The sequence below is a fragment of the Sparus aurata genome, chromosome 24, assembly GCF_900880675.1.
Source record: "Sparus aurata chromosome 24, fSpaAur1.1, whole genome shotgun sequence".
In the NCBI taxonomy this organism is placed as follows: Eukaryota; Metazoa; Chordata; class Actinopteri; order Spariformes; family Sparidae; genus Sparus; species Sparus aurata.
Window position 1 is genome coordinate 1,698,012 of NC_044210.1, and position 15,237 is coordinate 1,713,248.

General features: G+C 42.6%; 1 non-coding gene across 1 annotated transcript; it reads right to left on the minus strand.

Moving 5' to 3' along the window:
- Positions 1–5,130: 5,130 nt before the first annotated feature.
- Positions 5,131–5,294, minus strand: LOC115577456 (U1 spliceosomal RNA). Its single transcript, XR_003983163.1, has one exon. It is a non-coding gene; the product is annotated as a U1 spliceosomal RNA (small nuclear RNA).
- Between the last annotated feature and the right edge of the window lie 9,943 nt (positions 5,295–15,237).

Sequence of the window (15,237 nt, forward strand, 5' to 3'; positions counted from 1 at the left end):
CTGTGCCAGCTTGAGCAAGTATTCTCCGTCACTGCTGCACTCAGACGCGTTCAAGTCCAGAAGGCTCTGCAGGTGTTTGATATAGTAAATAGCCGCCCTCAGTGTCTCCACCTTGCTAAGTCGTTTGTCTTCCAACTCCTGCAGCAGATGGTTTCTGAGCCATGCGTGGCCTTCATATGCACACTCGGTGCTGCTCCTTTTGCAGATGAACGCAGGCTCGAAGGAGTAATCACACACGCCGAGTAGTCCGTGAAAAGGGAAATAGGAGAACCATGTGTAAGGTAATCTCTGGCCATGCACAGGGTCGAGGTACGCGGCGTCCAGGTTGAAGGGCAGTCTGTGTCGGAGCGCATCCTTGTAGTGCGCTCCGGTGTTATCCATGGAGAGGCCATGGAGAGCACACGTGGACATATGAAACAGGCTCCATTAACACCTCTCTTTGAATTACAAACGATAGAACATGTTTGTTCGTTGTGTTTTTGAGGCTGGAGATATGGGGGGTGTGATCTTGGGCGGAGAAGTAGCCCTATCTCTCTCATCAAGATACAAATTGTTTACATAATGTTCCTTCTGTTGACACTGAATTATTGATATTTGGAAATTGACTCGCGGGCCGCATTGAGAGAGGACAGTTGCCCATCCCTGGGCTAGAGGCTCCATGGCTAGGACAAACAGGCTGACAGATAGCGGGCATCCCTGTCTGACCCCTGATTGAATCTTAATAGGTTCCGTGAAGTGGCCGTTAATGTTGACTCTACTAGAGCCATCAAAATACAGTAAATTAATCCATGCCCTCAACTGTGGGCCAAACCCAAACCTCAACAGTGCTTGCTTTAGATACTCGTGGCTAATTCTATCAAAGGCCTTTTCTAAATCCAGGACAGCAATACAGAGGGGTACATTGCGATCTATGGCATACAAGTGTGAATCTCTTATTAAGGCAAGATTATCACACATGGAGCGACCGGGGACCACACAGGTCTGCTCCACCCCAACCAACCTCTCTATCACCTCTTGTATGCAAAGAAAGATAGCTTTGGCTATAATCTTACAGTCAACCCCAAGAAGTGTAAGGGGGCGCCAGTTTTTAAAATCTTTCTTCCCACCTTTTTTAAATAGTAGGGAGATGGTGCCTTCCTTTAAGGATGGTGGTAGTGACCCCAATTGGAGGCTCTCATTGTACATCTCCAAGAGAGGCTCCTTTAACTCTGCCCAGAAGGTAGTATAAAATTCTTCAGGCAAACCATCTGCCCCAGGGGCCTTGTTATTTTGCATACTTTCTACTGCTTTTGTGAGTTCATGCAAGTTTCAAGACATTTTTATTTACTTTAGATAGAAGGTTTTCTAAAGCTGCTTCATCTAAATCTTCACTTTTGTAAAGATCAGAGTAGAAGGAGTGTACACAGCTGAGTATCTCATGTCATTCTGATTTTTCTTGCTCGTCTTTATCCTTTAATCCCTCTATAAAGTTTTTTGGCCTAGCTAATTTCCTTAAAAAATATCTGGAACATTTTTCATTGTTCTAAATGTGGTGGACTCGGCTGCGTATCAGCAGCCCCCGACTGGTCTATGTGGAGAGGCCAGACATCTCTCTCTTTAATTTTACTATATCCTCTGCTACATCAAGACCAGAATAAGCCATTATATGAAACCTCTGTAGTTTTGCCTCGTGCTTCTGTAGCTTCAGACGTCTCTTTATTGCTGTTCTCCTCAATCCTCAATTACCTCAATCTATAAAGAAGTTTGTTGCTCTAATCTTTATTTCTTCCCACCATTCTCCCACTAGATTGAAGAAGAGCTTCAGAGAGAGCCACTGGCTGAGTTTCACCTTAAATTCACTGACCACCTTTGCATCTTGCAGTAGGGATATATTTAGCTTCCATGAGCCTCTACCTTTGTGTATGTTTCCTTTAAACCTGACAGAGCACTCAATTTTATGGTGGTCAGAGAAAAACACTGGAGTAACTGCTGCATTGACAACCTGCAGTCCCATTGATGTCAGCAGAAAGTCTATTCTGGAATGGGTTCTGCCATTGGACCAGGTGTACCCAGGTAAAACTGGATTTTTGGAGCGGTAAGCATCCATCAATTGAAAATCTTTCATGATGTTTTGTAAGATTTCAGAACTGGAATCAAGCCTTACTGTGGATGTGGTTAGCTTATCTTTTTTATTTACCAAGCAGTTGAAGTCACCACCCAGAATGACCTCTCTGCTGCACAACAAAAGGGGCTGTAATTCTTTGAGTACTGCTAACCGCTCTTGGAGCTCCACTGGACAATACACATTGTTTACTCTAAACTTATTTTTAAACCGTGAAACATCAACACATAGAATTCTCCCATCAATCACACGTACCCTCTGAATGATAAATTCTTGCCCTCTAAATAATACTGCAACCCCTGAGGATCTGTTTTTGTTGTCACCTGACCATACTGACAGGCCATGCCTCCATCTGTCCTCAAAGACCTTGTAATTCTCCCTGTAGGATAGATTACATTCTTGAAGTAAAAACATGTCATTCCCTTCTGAATGTAGAAAAGTGAAGGCTGACGAACACTTTACTGGGTCATTGAGACCTCTAGTATTGAGGGATGCTATGGAAAGAGGGATGGGATGCCGTTCAGGGGGGTCAAGAGGGTTAGTTCAGTGACAAAAATATTTTTCCTGATGAACTTCTTTTTCTTTGGTTTCACAACTTTTTCTGCATTTCTCGCCATGTTTTTGATATGTGTAGTAGAAGAGAAGGCAACTACAACATCTGCTCTAGAAAGGGGTTTGAGGTAGGAGAGGAAATGGGCCAGTTGGTATGAGGAATCACGGAAGAGTTCGAGGGAGAAGATTCACCTGATATTGTAGACTCATTTTGGCGTTTCCTTGTAGGAGAGCCTACCGAGTCTGATTCCAAGGAGGTGGCGATGGGAAGGAGCAAGGAGGCTCATGTAGATAGGGGGGCTTCTTCAGCCTGATCCATGGAGATTTGGGAGTTGAAATCTGGTACTGATGCAAGATTAGCTGCAGATGTTGAAATCACGGGTTGGCTGTTCTCGGATAAGGAGGCAGATGAACCTGGTGTTGGGTGGATGGTGATGCTCAGCAGCTGAGATATTGAACTCTCTAACTCCTGGAAGAGAAGATCTGCCATTGTCTCTTGAAGGGGGATGCTAGCCAGCAGGTTATCCAGGCGGATCCCTGCCTCCTGTAGTGCCACTGGTGTCAATTCTATCTTTGATCTTGAGAGGTGCTCTGCTTGATGCAAGGCGAGGGGGGCTGTTGAGGAGGCAGAGGAATAGGACACTTCATCGTCCTCCTCGGATGGTTCAGCACTCCAGTCCACGACCCGTGCCCCATCTTGCATCTCCTCCTCCAGGTCCAACGCCGGCTGTTCACTTGGTTGTTGGAGAGTAGTGCTTGGTGGCTGCTGCACCTGGTTTGCATGTGGAATGGGTGCCTGATCTTCATCTGGTATTTCATCCATGTCTTTCTGGCTTAAAGATACCATTGATCTGAGTGTAGACAGTTTCACCCGGTTGGAGTATGCTTAAGGGCAGTCCTTAAAGCGGTGGTTGGCCGAGGAGCAGAGGTTGCATTATACCGGAGTTGGACATTGTGCTGTTGTGTGGTCTGAAGCTTTTCAGTTCCTACAGACGTCCATGGTACATGCAGCAGCAAGGTGTTCTAGGCTGACACATTTCCGGCATTCTTTGGGCTGACCAGGGTAGAATACAGACCCTCTGAAGACTCCCAACTGGATGGTGTTTGGAAGATGCTGTAGGACCCCCTGTCGCCTTATGAGCCGGACATTGAAGCGCCTGGTGCCTGTCTTGATTCCATCGATGTCCATCACTTCCATGGTGTGAATCACCTCACAGTACCGTGCCATCCATGTCCAGACATCTTGGTTACTGACTCTCTCCGAGAAGATCATGACATGAACAGTTTTCAGGTCTCTCTCTGCCAAGGGTGATATGGTAAGCTTCCTGAAGCTTGTTCTGAAACTTCTCTTAGCAACCTTCATAGTGTTGCGTGGTGGTAAATATCACCTCAAAGATCTTCCTTCCCGGAAAAGCAAATAAATAGTCAAGCTGGTTGGTAGAGATGCCGAATTCTTTTTGCAGGATTTGTCTGCTGAACTGCAAGCGGTCCATCTGTAGATCTTCCAAAAGATCAAAGCGTACTGCATTCCTGCGGTTGGCTTGACTAGGTGCTGATGCCATATTGGTCTTCCTGTCAGGAGGGGGCTGTTTGGCATAAGAACCCACACAAAACACTTTATTGTGCCCCATACACCGCACGACAACAATAGAGTCAGCCTGGGTGAACCACCTTCTTGATCATGGTATGTATCTCCCCTGCCAGGTAAGTATCAAACTACGATTGTAGCTAAAGGTGCCTACGGGCCCTCCGACCACCACCTCAAACATACAGCAGTCATACACATTCACACGAGGCAAGGTGGGTTAAGTGCTTGCCAAGGACACAACGACCATGATGCAGTTGGCCGGGCAGGGACAGAACCGCTGACCCGCCGAACATAGACCGACCCGCTCTACCACCTGAGCCACGGTCGCACCACACCGTGGCCTCAGCCCCCTGGCTGATGGTGCCTATGGGTTGATGACAGCAGAGTTAGGTGTCTTTGGCATTGGGCACTAAAAGTTGCTGCCAATGTGTAAACGCTGATGCAAATTGGACAAGCGTGACTGGTCACAGAAAGGTTGCCAGTTTTGTTTCCTTTTTCCAGCAATCCATTGCTCGGCAAAATGAAATAAAATAACACCCTGTCCCGATGGCCGCTTGGCACCATGTTTCCGCCCAGTCTGAACGCAACCAGAGACAATGTGCCGCACAACAGTCAGCATTCCAGCAACGGACGCGTCCAGACAACATTTCTTATGCAATGTCTCGGAGAGGAGGAGGCGCAGTTGAGTCTGTCCCGCCCACCCTGCCCTTTCAACGGGAAACAAGTGTAATCTGTGCGCAACGCAGCAGACACCAGTGTGCAGAAGCACTGGGGCTTTCAGCCCGGATTGAAACGCGAACCCAAACCAACTGTCCCGCAGAGCTCTAAGACTGGCTCGGTGGAAAGCACAGGAGACGAGCACTCAAGTGTTTTCTGTCAACATGGTCATCAGGGGAGAACACGAACGCAGTCCCCCACTATCACAAATTATGCAGTCAAGATTCCCACATTTGGGGAATTCGCAGGGGTCAGCACAACCGGAGTGCAATGGCTGAGCCTCACCCTGGGTGAACCACCTTCTTGATCATGGTATCTCCCCTGCCAGGTAATTAGTGCAGCTGCGTAAGGATATGGTGGTTCTACAGTTGAGAAAATGTAGTGCAAAAAGAAAGGAAGGTCTGACGGCGATGTAAAGCGGTGTAAATTTTACCTATACAATGTTCACTTGAACCGTTTTTTAGGTGAGCCTTGTTTAGGTGCTTAAAATTTGCTTTGAATCTGGGCACCATTCACTGCAGTACAAAGCTGAAAGTCTGGGCTGGAGCAGCTCTCTACTTCTCCAAAACGAGGCTGCGCTTATCGGTGATTATGGTAGGGAACAGACCGACTATAGATATGTGCTTTATACTGTATGACCCCACTTTGAAAAACACAAATTTTCCCTTTAAATCTGAATATTTTCTGGTTTCTCCAGTCTATGACAGTAAAGTAAATATATTTGGGTTGTGGACCGTTGGTTTGTACAAAACAAGACATTTGAGGATGTCTTCTTAGGCGTTGGGGAACAGTGATCAACATTTTTCACCGTTTTAGTTTTATTTGATTTATTTAATTTTTTATTTGTTGGTGCATGTCAGTTTACTTCCAACACTAGTGCAATAAAAATGTGATTTTTAAAGAGTAACAAATTTTAGAGCTCTATTTTGACGGTCTAAAATCGACGGCGTGAGTGTCATTTTGGCATGATGCAGGTATATTTGCTAGTTTGACACCGGTGCAGTTGTCACATACTCACTCTGTGCCCTCGCCGTCAAACTAAGAAATTAACTTGTTCCTCTCCGAGCGCAGCGGGGCATGTTGGTCTAAGAGTAAGAAGTGGTCAGGCACAATCGTGGCGCATTGCTAGTTTGAGGTTACAGAAAGCAACTGCGCCACTGACCAAAAAAAACCTGGTCTACAATCATGAACGGGTTGCACAATCATGACTGATTTTTATTTACAGAGCGCAGAGCGGACCGGCACATTATTTCACTGTTATTTTAACCCTCTGAGGTCGATTGACGCGCCGGCGCATCAAAATCACGTGACTAATTTAAGATGACATAGCAGCGAGATGGAGCCTCTGTGAGTCTCTGTTCTGACTCTATATGTTAGAGCAACCTTCAGACTATATGCCAGTTTTTAAATCGTGTTGATAGGCCAAGTAAAACCGGATTTACAATGAATTATGTACGCCACACTTTTTCGCTAACATTGCTGTCACGTTTGCTGCGCGTTTGGTGCAGGAAGAGACGGTTAAGAGATCGGGGTTTCCTCACGAACGTGTCCGCAAGCAGGAAGTGCAAGCAAAAAAACACTTTCCTATTGGTGGAAAAAGGAACCACACCAGCCAATCACAAAATTACATGGCAAACCACGTGATTTGGTTGCTAAGGGCGGAGGGGAAGATTTGGAAGGGACGGGGCGGAAAAGTGAAAGCAGCAGTGCTGGTCACAGAGGCAGCGACAGATATCGCGAGTTTTGAGAGTTGGGAGATTTGTGACATTTGGCGTGTTTGGAGTGCATAGTTAGTGTGTTATGTAGTGTGTTTAGTGTGTAGTGGAGTCGTTTTTTTTGTTTATTGAGTCAAAACAACAAGGAGAGTGCCAAATGTGGAGCAGGCAATGCAGCTTTTCATTGAGCTGGAGGAACTCAGGCAGACCTGAGCCTGAGGCGTTGCCTGCATTTAAATGTAAATAGTTACATATTACTGTAAATTTCAAAAACTTATGCACAAATTTAGCAAACAACAATTTATATTTGCCTCATAAGTAATAAAAATGGTTCGTTGAGCATATTTGTGGTTTTCACAGTAAAAAAACTAACTTTTTCCTACTCGGATTTTATGTTTTTTTGTGATTTTAGGTCCATTGTGTTAATACAGTATGTCAAAATGAAAAAATAACTGTACAGTCACACCTGTGAGGTTGTGGTGAAAATAATGACACCAAACAAGGCAAAGTTAATTGTTTTTAAGGTGAAATATAATGGTAAAAATCAAAAATAGTCAAAAAGGGCCAATTATACCCCAGACTCCAGAGGGTTGAGACACATTATCAAGCATTACCATCTAACAAGCAAATGCATCAAGAAATATCTGTCCAGCACGTTGTGGGTGCATTCCTTTGAATCCCTCCCACCAACTCACCAACCAAGTCAACAATTGACTTGTATGACAGTTCCTAGATTGAAAGCTTCTTACCAAATTACAGGAGGTCTCTGGATCAGACAGGGAGGCTTCCTTCTCTTGAAATTCCTCCATGCTGTCCATTTTGTCCATACATGCTCCTGGCTCAGCTGTGTCTCTTTGCTGCTTCCGAATTTCCTCATGAAGTGTTACCAGTTTTGTAATTACAATTTTCTGGAACTCTTAAAATGCAGAAAAAAGAAGAATGGACCATTCAGTGTAATGTACTCAAAACTCTGTAAATTCCCAGAGGATTTTACGTTTGAGTAACAGCTATTACTGTCTGTGCTAAAATCCATGCTATTACTATGCATGCTATGTTGATGTTATTACATCCAAATATTAAAGCTATGGTCTTCGATAGAGACAGATTTGAAAAAAGCTTCCCCCCCTTCACTCTGTGCTCCATGACTCCTCCAAGCTTGTATCGCCCTCCTTTGGAGCTTCCCATGACACACCCCCTCCGCTGCAACAAGCTGGTGTCATGGTTTAACTCGCGACCATGTTAACTGGCGACCCTCAGGCCAAAGCGTCTGTTGTAGTCGACATTAAACTAACCCTCTGGTGGCACTAAGGACCATTTAGATACCTTAAGCTTTTAAAATTAAGGAAAAGCCAGTCGCACACCATATAAACGGGCATTTAAAAGGGTTAAAAGATTTACTTTTATATGGCAAAAAAAAATGATAGGCTAAGTAACTGATATTTTTCATTGAATTTTAATGACACCTTTTAGAGAGGGCCTAAATAGTCTGCAAGGGTTAAAAACTAAACCCAGAGAAATTCCCCGGGACAGCTACGTTTCTCTGCCTGATTTTAAACATCTTTGTTGTTACTCGCTGTCGCAAGGTGGCCAGTTAACAGGGGTGCAAGTTGAACCGAAACGCCGGACGGCACAAACCAAACACAGCACCAGCTTCGAATACGGAGTAATGATGTCGGATTCACAGTTAAGTTATTACAATGCACGCTGAAACTAACGCAAGTCTCGTTACTCACCGCTGCCAAGCTAGCGTAATGTCATTAGCATGTTACAGCTACGTAATAACTTTCTATTTAACAGCTAAGTTAGCTCTGGTACTGGGATACAAGAGAATAGTGAGGGGACGAGGTGTGACAAGGAGCAGGGAGTGAGCATGGGGATTGGTTGGAGGGTCTGAACGAAGGGATTGGATGGAAGGTCGGAGAGAGAGAATGCAAATTTAAGCAAGGGGAAACTCCCATTCGGACCAGATGGCTGCAATTGGTCAATTTCTTTGCAGTTTTGCAGGCACTGGAGAGAATGGATTTATTTGTTTCCTTTTGCTCTTCACATTGTGTATGTCATACAGGACAAGGATGAAATTTTGATTTCAGAGGTGAGGGGGGACACAAGTATTTTTAATAAAACTCTTTCAGTTCACTGTGTTTTCTAGTAGTTCTTCTAGTTTTCTATTGCTACTTTTAAGTTTACTGTTCCCTTTTTTGGTTTGACTGGTTGTTCACCTTGTTAGTCAACTTCACTCCAACTCAGTACCACCAATTTTACACTTATTTTTGGAATATATGGTAAACAGACATCATTTTATAGAGGAAAAAAACTTAGTTTCACAACTGAGGTTTTACTGTATTTTTCCCTAAATCTTTCTGTTAGACTGTGGCAGAAAATTAGGACTCAGATGCAGGTTGGAAAAGCAAACGCTATGAAAATTAAACTGACTAAACAAACAAAAGACTGACCAAAAACGTATTAACTCAAAATCGCTCTACAACAGAGGAATACTATTTAAGAAAACAAAACTTGGCAATACTTAACTTTGGAGACAAGACAAGGCTGTGAATGAGGCTGAATGTATTCGACAGGACGAACGAAATACTCTGGCAACGAAGACAGGGGAAGACAAAGACTATATACACATGAGGGAAGGGAGCACAGGTGGAAACAATCAGGGATCAGGGGAGACGCCAGACCGGTGACACAAGAGGAAGGGCAAGTGACCTGAAACGAGAGCGGAGTTACTTTTCAAAATAAAACATGAAATTCACAAGACAAAAAACCTAAGACAGGACATCCCTCACCACGGTGTGACACTTTCATTGTTGGTGTTTTTTTTGAACAGTTGCAGTATTTAAAAAAATTTCTTCGGCATAAACATAAGCTTTTTTAAAATCTTTGCATTGTTGAGGCTCTACAGTTATAATAATAAAAAAAAAAATAATAATAATAATACATTTTATTTATCCGCACTTTCAATAAAACTTAAAGACACTTAACAAGATCATTGAGAGCTTTGTATTTGATGAGGAGGATCTTGAAGTGGATATTGGGAGCCAGTCAAGGTGTTGCAGGATGGGTGTAACGCATTTCTTTAAGTACCATAAATTACCAAATAATAGCTGGGTTTCAATTAACCGCAGGGTCTAATTTATTTATTGATTTATTTTTTAATCAAGGAAGAAGACGTGTCCACTGACACTGCACGTTTTTCCTCTTCGCCTTTTTCATGTATTGTGCTTGCTTTCTGTCAGTCTGTATCACACTGATGATCGCCATGGCTCTGGTGCAGCAAAAAAAAAGTACGACTTGAAATTCAAACTTTCTGTTGTAAAATATGCAGAGGAAAACTCGGGAGAAGCAGCCGCTAGACGATTCTCTGTTGACCCCAAGAGAGTGAGAGATTGGTGAAAAACTAAAACTGAGCTTCAGCGTCTGTCCGAGGAGGACAGCAACAGGGCCAGGCTGCCTGGTGGAGGTAGGAAGAAGGCGAGCGAGGAGCTTGAGATAAACATGCGGGGATGGGTTATCAGCAAACGGGCATGCCAAGAGAGAGTGTCCCACATAATGATCAGGGCAATGGCGGAACAAATGTATGCCACCATGAGTGACAGCAGAGATGAGGAGTTTGCTACGAGGGCTGGTTGGCTGGATCATTTCCTCCGCCGCAACAACTTCACTTGCAGAAGATGCACAACTATTGAATTAAATGCCTGATCCCAAATAAACGCCTGGTCTGTTAAGCGATTGAAACAAATAAACGCCCTGGCTATTATTTGGTAATTTACATCCTGGCTGTGCCTAATTACCAAACAAACATATGCACATGGACACCGATTCAAACGTTAATGTAAATGAAACCTCTGATATTACAATCCTTCTAGCGGACGTGACCCAGGCAGAACAAACGGCCAACTTACAGTAGCAGATTAATGAGGACTGAGCAACTTGCAGACCGGTGTGCAAGCAAGATGGAGTGACAGCGGGGACGGCCAATCACACAAGAAACGGCAGAGCCAATCGAGGAGCTTGTGGGCGGGTCAAAACAGGCTCCGGCTTGAGCGGCTGTTTTTCGCTTGGTCCTAGTGCTTGATGCGTCTCTGTTAAATATAGCGTAACATGGTTTTTGGACGGTGAAAACTGCAGGGGACATAAACGGCCGTTTGAAAAAGTGCAGGGGGCATGTCCCCTGTGTCCCCCCCCAAAATTACATCCGTGCTATTGGACCATAACCACCATCTAAATGACATTAAAAATAATGATCAATCTTTCAAATCGTAGATCATAGCTTTAATAACAAACCTCATTCTGTTGTGTTTCTGCAGACTGCTCGGGTTGTGAATTCATGACATGGAAATATTCGTGAACTTATATACTAACCTGCTTCGGAGACATGGAATCTGGATCTGGTGGTATTCACAGGGGAAATAGAAGGGGACCTTGCATCTAAAAAGGAAAAAAAGGGTAGCCATCAGATGATTATGTCTGCGTATTGTGCTCTGATAAGAGACAAACGAATGGCATTCCTCAACAACATAGGACCTACTTCCAACGGGCTTCTGTGAACTAGGTGGACCTGTGCAACCCAACAGAAAAAAACAATACTATTGCTTTTCCACTAGCACCTACTCTCCTCGACTCTACTCGGTTTGTAAGGTTTTCCAGGAGGTAGTCCCTGGTACCAGGTACTATTTCAGAACATACCTGGCCGGGGTTCCAAGCAAGCTGAGTCGAGCCGACAATGTGACGTGACCACATTGCAGACCAATTGGTTAGCGATATAGCCACATCGTTATCAACGCGCCCCAGCTAGGCTACAATGTAAAAAAAATCTGTAATTTAACAGAATTTTCCCTGTTTATTTTACAGAATTTTCCCTGTATTTTTAAGTTACATAAAAATGTAGGTAAAGTTACAAAAATAAACATGTGATTTTACATGTCAAACGTAAAATAACACGAAAAAAATGTTACTGTGAAAAAACCACAACATTCCAATTATTTAAAGAAAATTAAATTTTTTCCACATAAAAATACTGTTAAAATACACTTGCAAGTGTATCATAGTTTTACAAATATTTATTTTTCATTTAATAGATGAAACTGTTAAATAAAAGTTTAATACTGTAAAAATATTTCTAAACTTTGATAGAATTAGTGACAATTAACAGTAAAAGAAGTGGTAGTTATATGATTAAAAATACATTATTGTCATTGTCATTTTACAGATACACTTTTCTTATAAAGTTATGCAATACTCAAAATACAAATTTATACTGTACATACCTGATTAAAAGTTGGTAAATTAAATCAATGTAGAAATGTAAAAATAAAAAAAAAACATTTTCTGTTATTTTACACAACTTTACTGTCCATAATCAGGTAGCTGTATGATAGTACTTTGCACAACAAAACCTCAAAGAGGTGGATGAACTCAAAGAAACCACTTAGCTTCTTAAGGTAGCTCATATGGTGTGCATAAATAAGGCCAAACAAAATCAACAGTACATCTGTTCAAGATCTGTGAGATGGTTGAGTATGATTGACAAGTGGTGAGTTTTAAAGGGCATTCCTGCAGTTACTTGCTTCTCAATGACCACTGCTACCAAAGCTGCTGGAACTTCCTGGCATACCTCCAAATCATCCTGAGAAGATAATACAGATTCAGTGTGTTGGTGTAATTGTACTAAACATCAAGCTATTAGAAGCTAATGATGAAAAAAAATCACACACACACAAACGCACACACACGCACACACAAACAGCCAGATACAGGACACGCACACACACAGACACCGTGTTAAAAAGACAAGGTGAGATACATACACTCCTGCCAGACACCAGGCATCATACATAGTCCTGAAATAATTCTGAAATATATTAAAGCTTTGCCTGCTGCATTTTGTCTGCCATAAATTCATTTTAAAATAAAGTGTTAAAATCATTATATCCAGACATTGGAGGAGGAAGTGAAGAGGAGATGGCTACATTGCTGTGTGTCTGTGGAAAGAGGAAGTACTGCACTCAAAGCTTTGCCTGTCACTCTGTCTCTGATGATCAGAATTAAGTGAGAATTGAGTATAAGCTTTGCAAAGTAAAAGGATGTGTGATGTGTGATTATGTTTGAAATCAATGTATTAGAAGTTAGCAATGTAATGAAGGGAATGTTGAATCATTAAAGTAAGGTTAAGGGGGGGTGTGAGGAGAAAGAGGAAGTAGCAGATTCTGTGTAAAAAGAGGAACTGCGTACTCAAGCCTTTGACAGAATAACAGTAAGAATTCAATGTGAACTGGGCTATGAGTATGGTGGAAAATGTACAATGTGGTTGAAATCAATGTATTGAAGTTTAGAAAGCTAATGATAATCAGTAAAGAAACAGTGTTGAGCTGAGGTCATGAGAAAGTGTTGAAGAACTAATCATGGAGGCATGAGGACAAGAGGTAGGGCCACGCCTCTGCCCAGCATATTTCTTAATGAAGCATTATGAAATCTTAATCAAGGGCTTATCAGCCAGTGGATGGAGAGATGCTGAAAGGTCCAAATAAGGACACAACAACCAAGCCAGTATCTGAAGCAAGAGTGTATGTAACCCGAGGAGCATGGACTAAAGAAATAATTAAGAACCTTTACTATGATTACAGGTTGCACGGTCCAAAATACCACGGGCAAGAGACCTTTTTTAGAAAAATATAAACACAATTTTATTTAACAGTTAATTATTAAAACACATCAGACATCATCGTCATCATCATCACCATTGGCTGACTCACGTGCTGCTAGACTGGGGCCAAAATGAAGGGGTGAACAGGGCTGGGGCTACCTCCGCACCCAAACTCAAATCAAGGGAGGGATAATTAACAAAAGCACCCATGACACCGCACACACACAGAAGAAAAAGGCCCACCACCAGGGATTGGGTCGCCGTCAAGGGCCCGCAGCACCTGCCCACAAAGAAAAAGAGAAAATATAAACAGGCCTCACAGTTCGAGCACAGCCACTTTGAAACACACACATGCGCACACACACGCACACACACATACAAAACCCATCAAAACAATATATATTAATTGAATAATAAGGAAATAAACAAACAAATACCAAATATGGCTTCGGTGTTCTCTGCCACGCCAGGCCACAACCACCACCGAGGACGAGCAGAACAGTAAAGCAAGAGGGCACGCCAGGTCAGTGCACCAGAGAGACACAGAACCCCGCTGTGAGAAGGAGTGAGCGTGCTCCGGCAACATGAGCTTTCAGGAGGAAGGGAGAGGCAAGCCATGCATCGACCAAACCCTCTTCGTCTCATCTCCATTCAAGTAATTTAACCGAGCTCAGCTCTTACAACTTGATTTATTATTTACAAGGTTTAGATTTTAGAAATATTTTTGGATAATGATTAATTGCAATTGAAATGAGTATTGAGTTGTATGCTTCGCCCTTGCTAAAGTCTATGCAATAAAACCAACCAAATATAGTTAAAGTTAAAGTAGTGGACATTGATTTTATATCTCTTTGATGGAAGTAAAAGTCAGGTGTGCATAATATCTTAAGGGTTCTTAAAGATTACTCTAGCCAACCAAATTGAAACAATCCCTTAGGGTTTAACAAAAGCCCTTAAAATCCAACCTAGCACCATACCAAGAGCACAGATCATTTAGAGGAGAGCTGCCATTAACGGGTATGGCTGATAGCTGTATCTGACTCAAGGGCTATTCATGTCTGGTGCCAAACCAGAGGAAGAAGGGTAGACGTTCGGATTCAGGCAGTTAGAAGCTAGGCGAGTCTCCTCATTACCAGCTAAAAATCCCTATTTAAATTCCCACTTTTTAGCAACCTTTTGTAGGTTTAAGGATCTAAACCTTTATAACGGAGAGCTGGTCGAGTACCTCCTGGACAGAGGTAAAACTCGGGATCTAACAAAGTACGTACACATGTACATAGATGCAAGAACCAATGCCATGTGGATTCCATTAGGACAATATTGTTTAAATGATACAACTCCCTGAAACAGCATAAAACACGAATCGCATCCATAGGACATTTGGACATCAAAACATTTGAAATGCCTTAATCTCTCCCTTTCCAGAACCAGCACCTTCCTAGGGATGTTTTCACTCACTTGGAAAGCATGGAAATGGTCATAGAAACAGGTTTCATGCTCAATCAAAACTAAACAACTTTACCATCATGCAAAATGATAGGGGTTATTTTGCTGAACACCGGAATATTTTCATCAGTGCCTGTGCACACGATATTCAAATCCATAACACTTTACCCAGTTTGTGAGGTTGACGGTGGCTTGCGAATCAATGTGAAGATATGCAGATACATCTTCTGTATATTCTAGTGTTTCAAATAAACACATTTTAACTGGACCAGACTCAACAGCCTTTAAAGTCAAGCATTCCTAATGATACGCTACTGCAAACTGGTGTTTCTTTGTGAGTGATACTGTCAAATTTTTTAAGTTCTTCACACAATCTTTGAAAAACTTGTGTTTGGCTTCAAATCTCACAGTCCAGATATGAATGAGTGGTCCAATTTTTCGAATGCACCTTGGATAGTGGACCATGAAA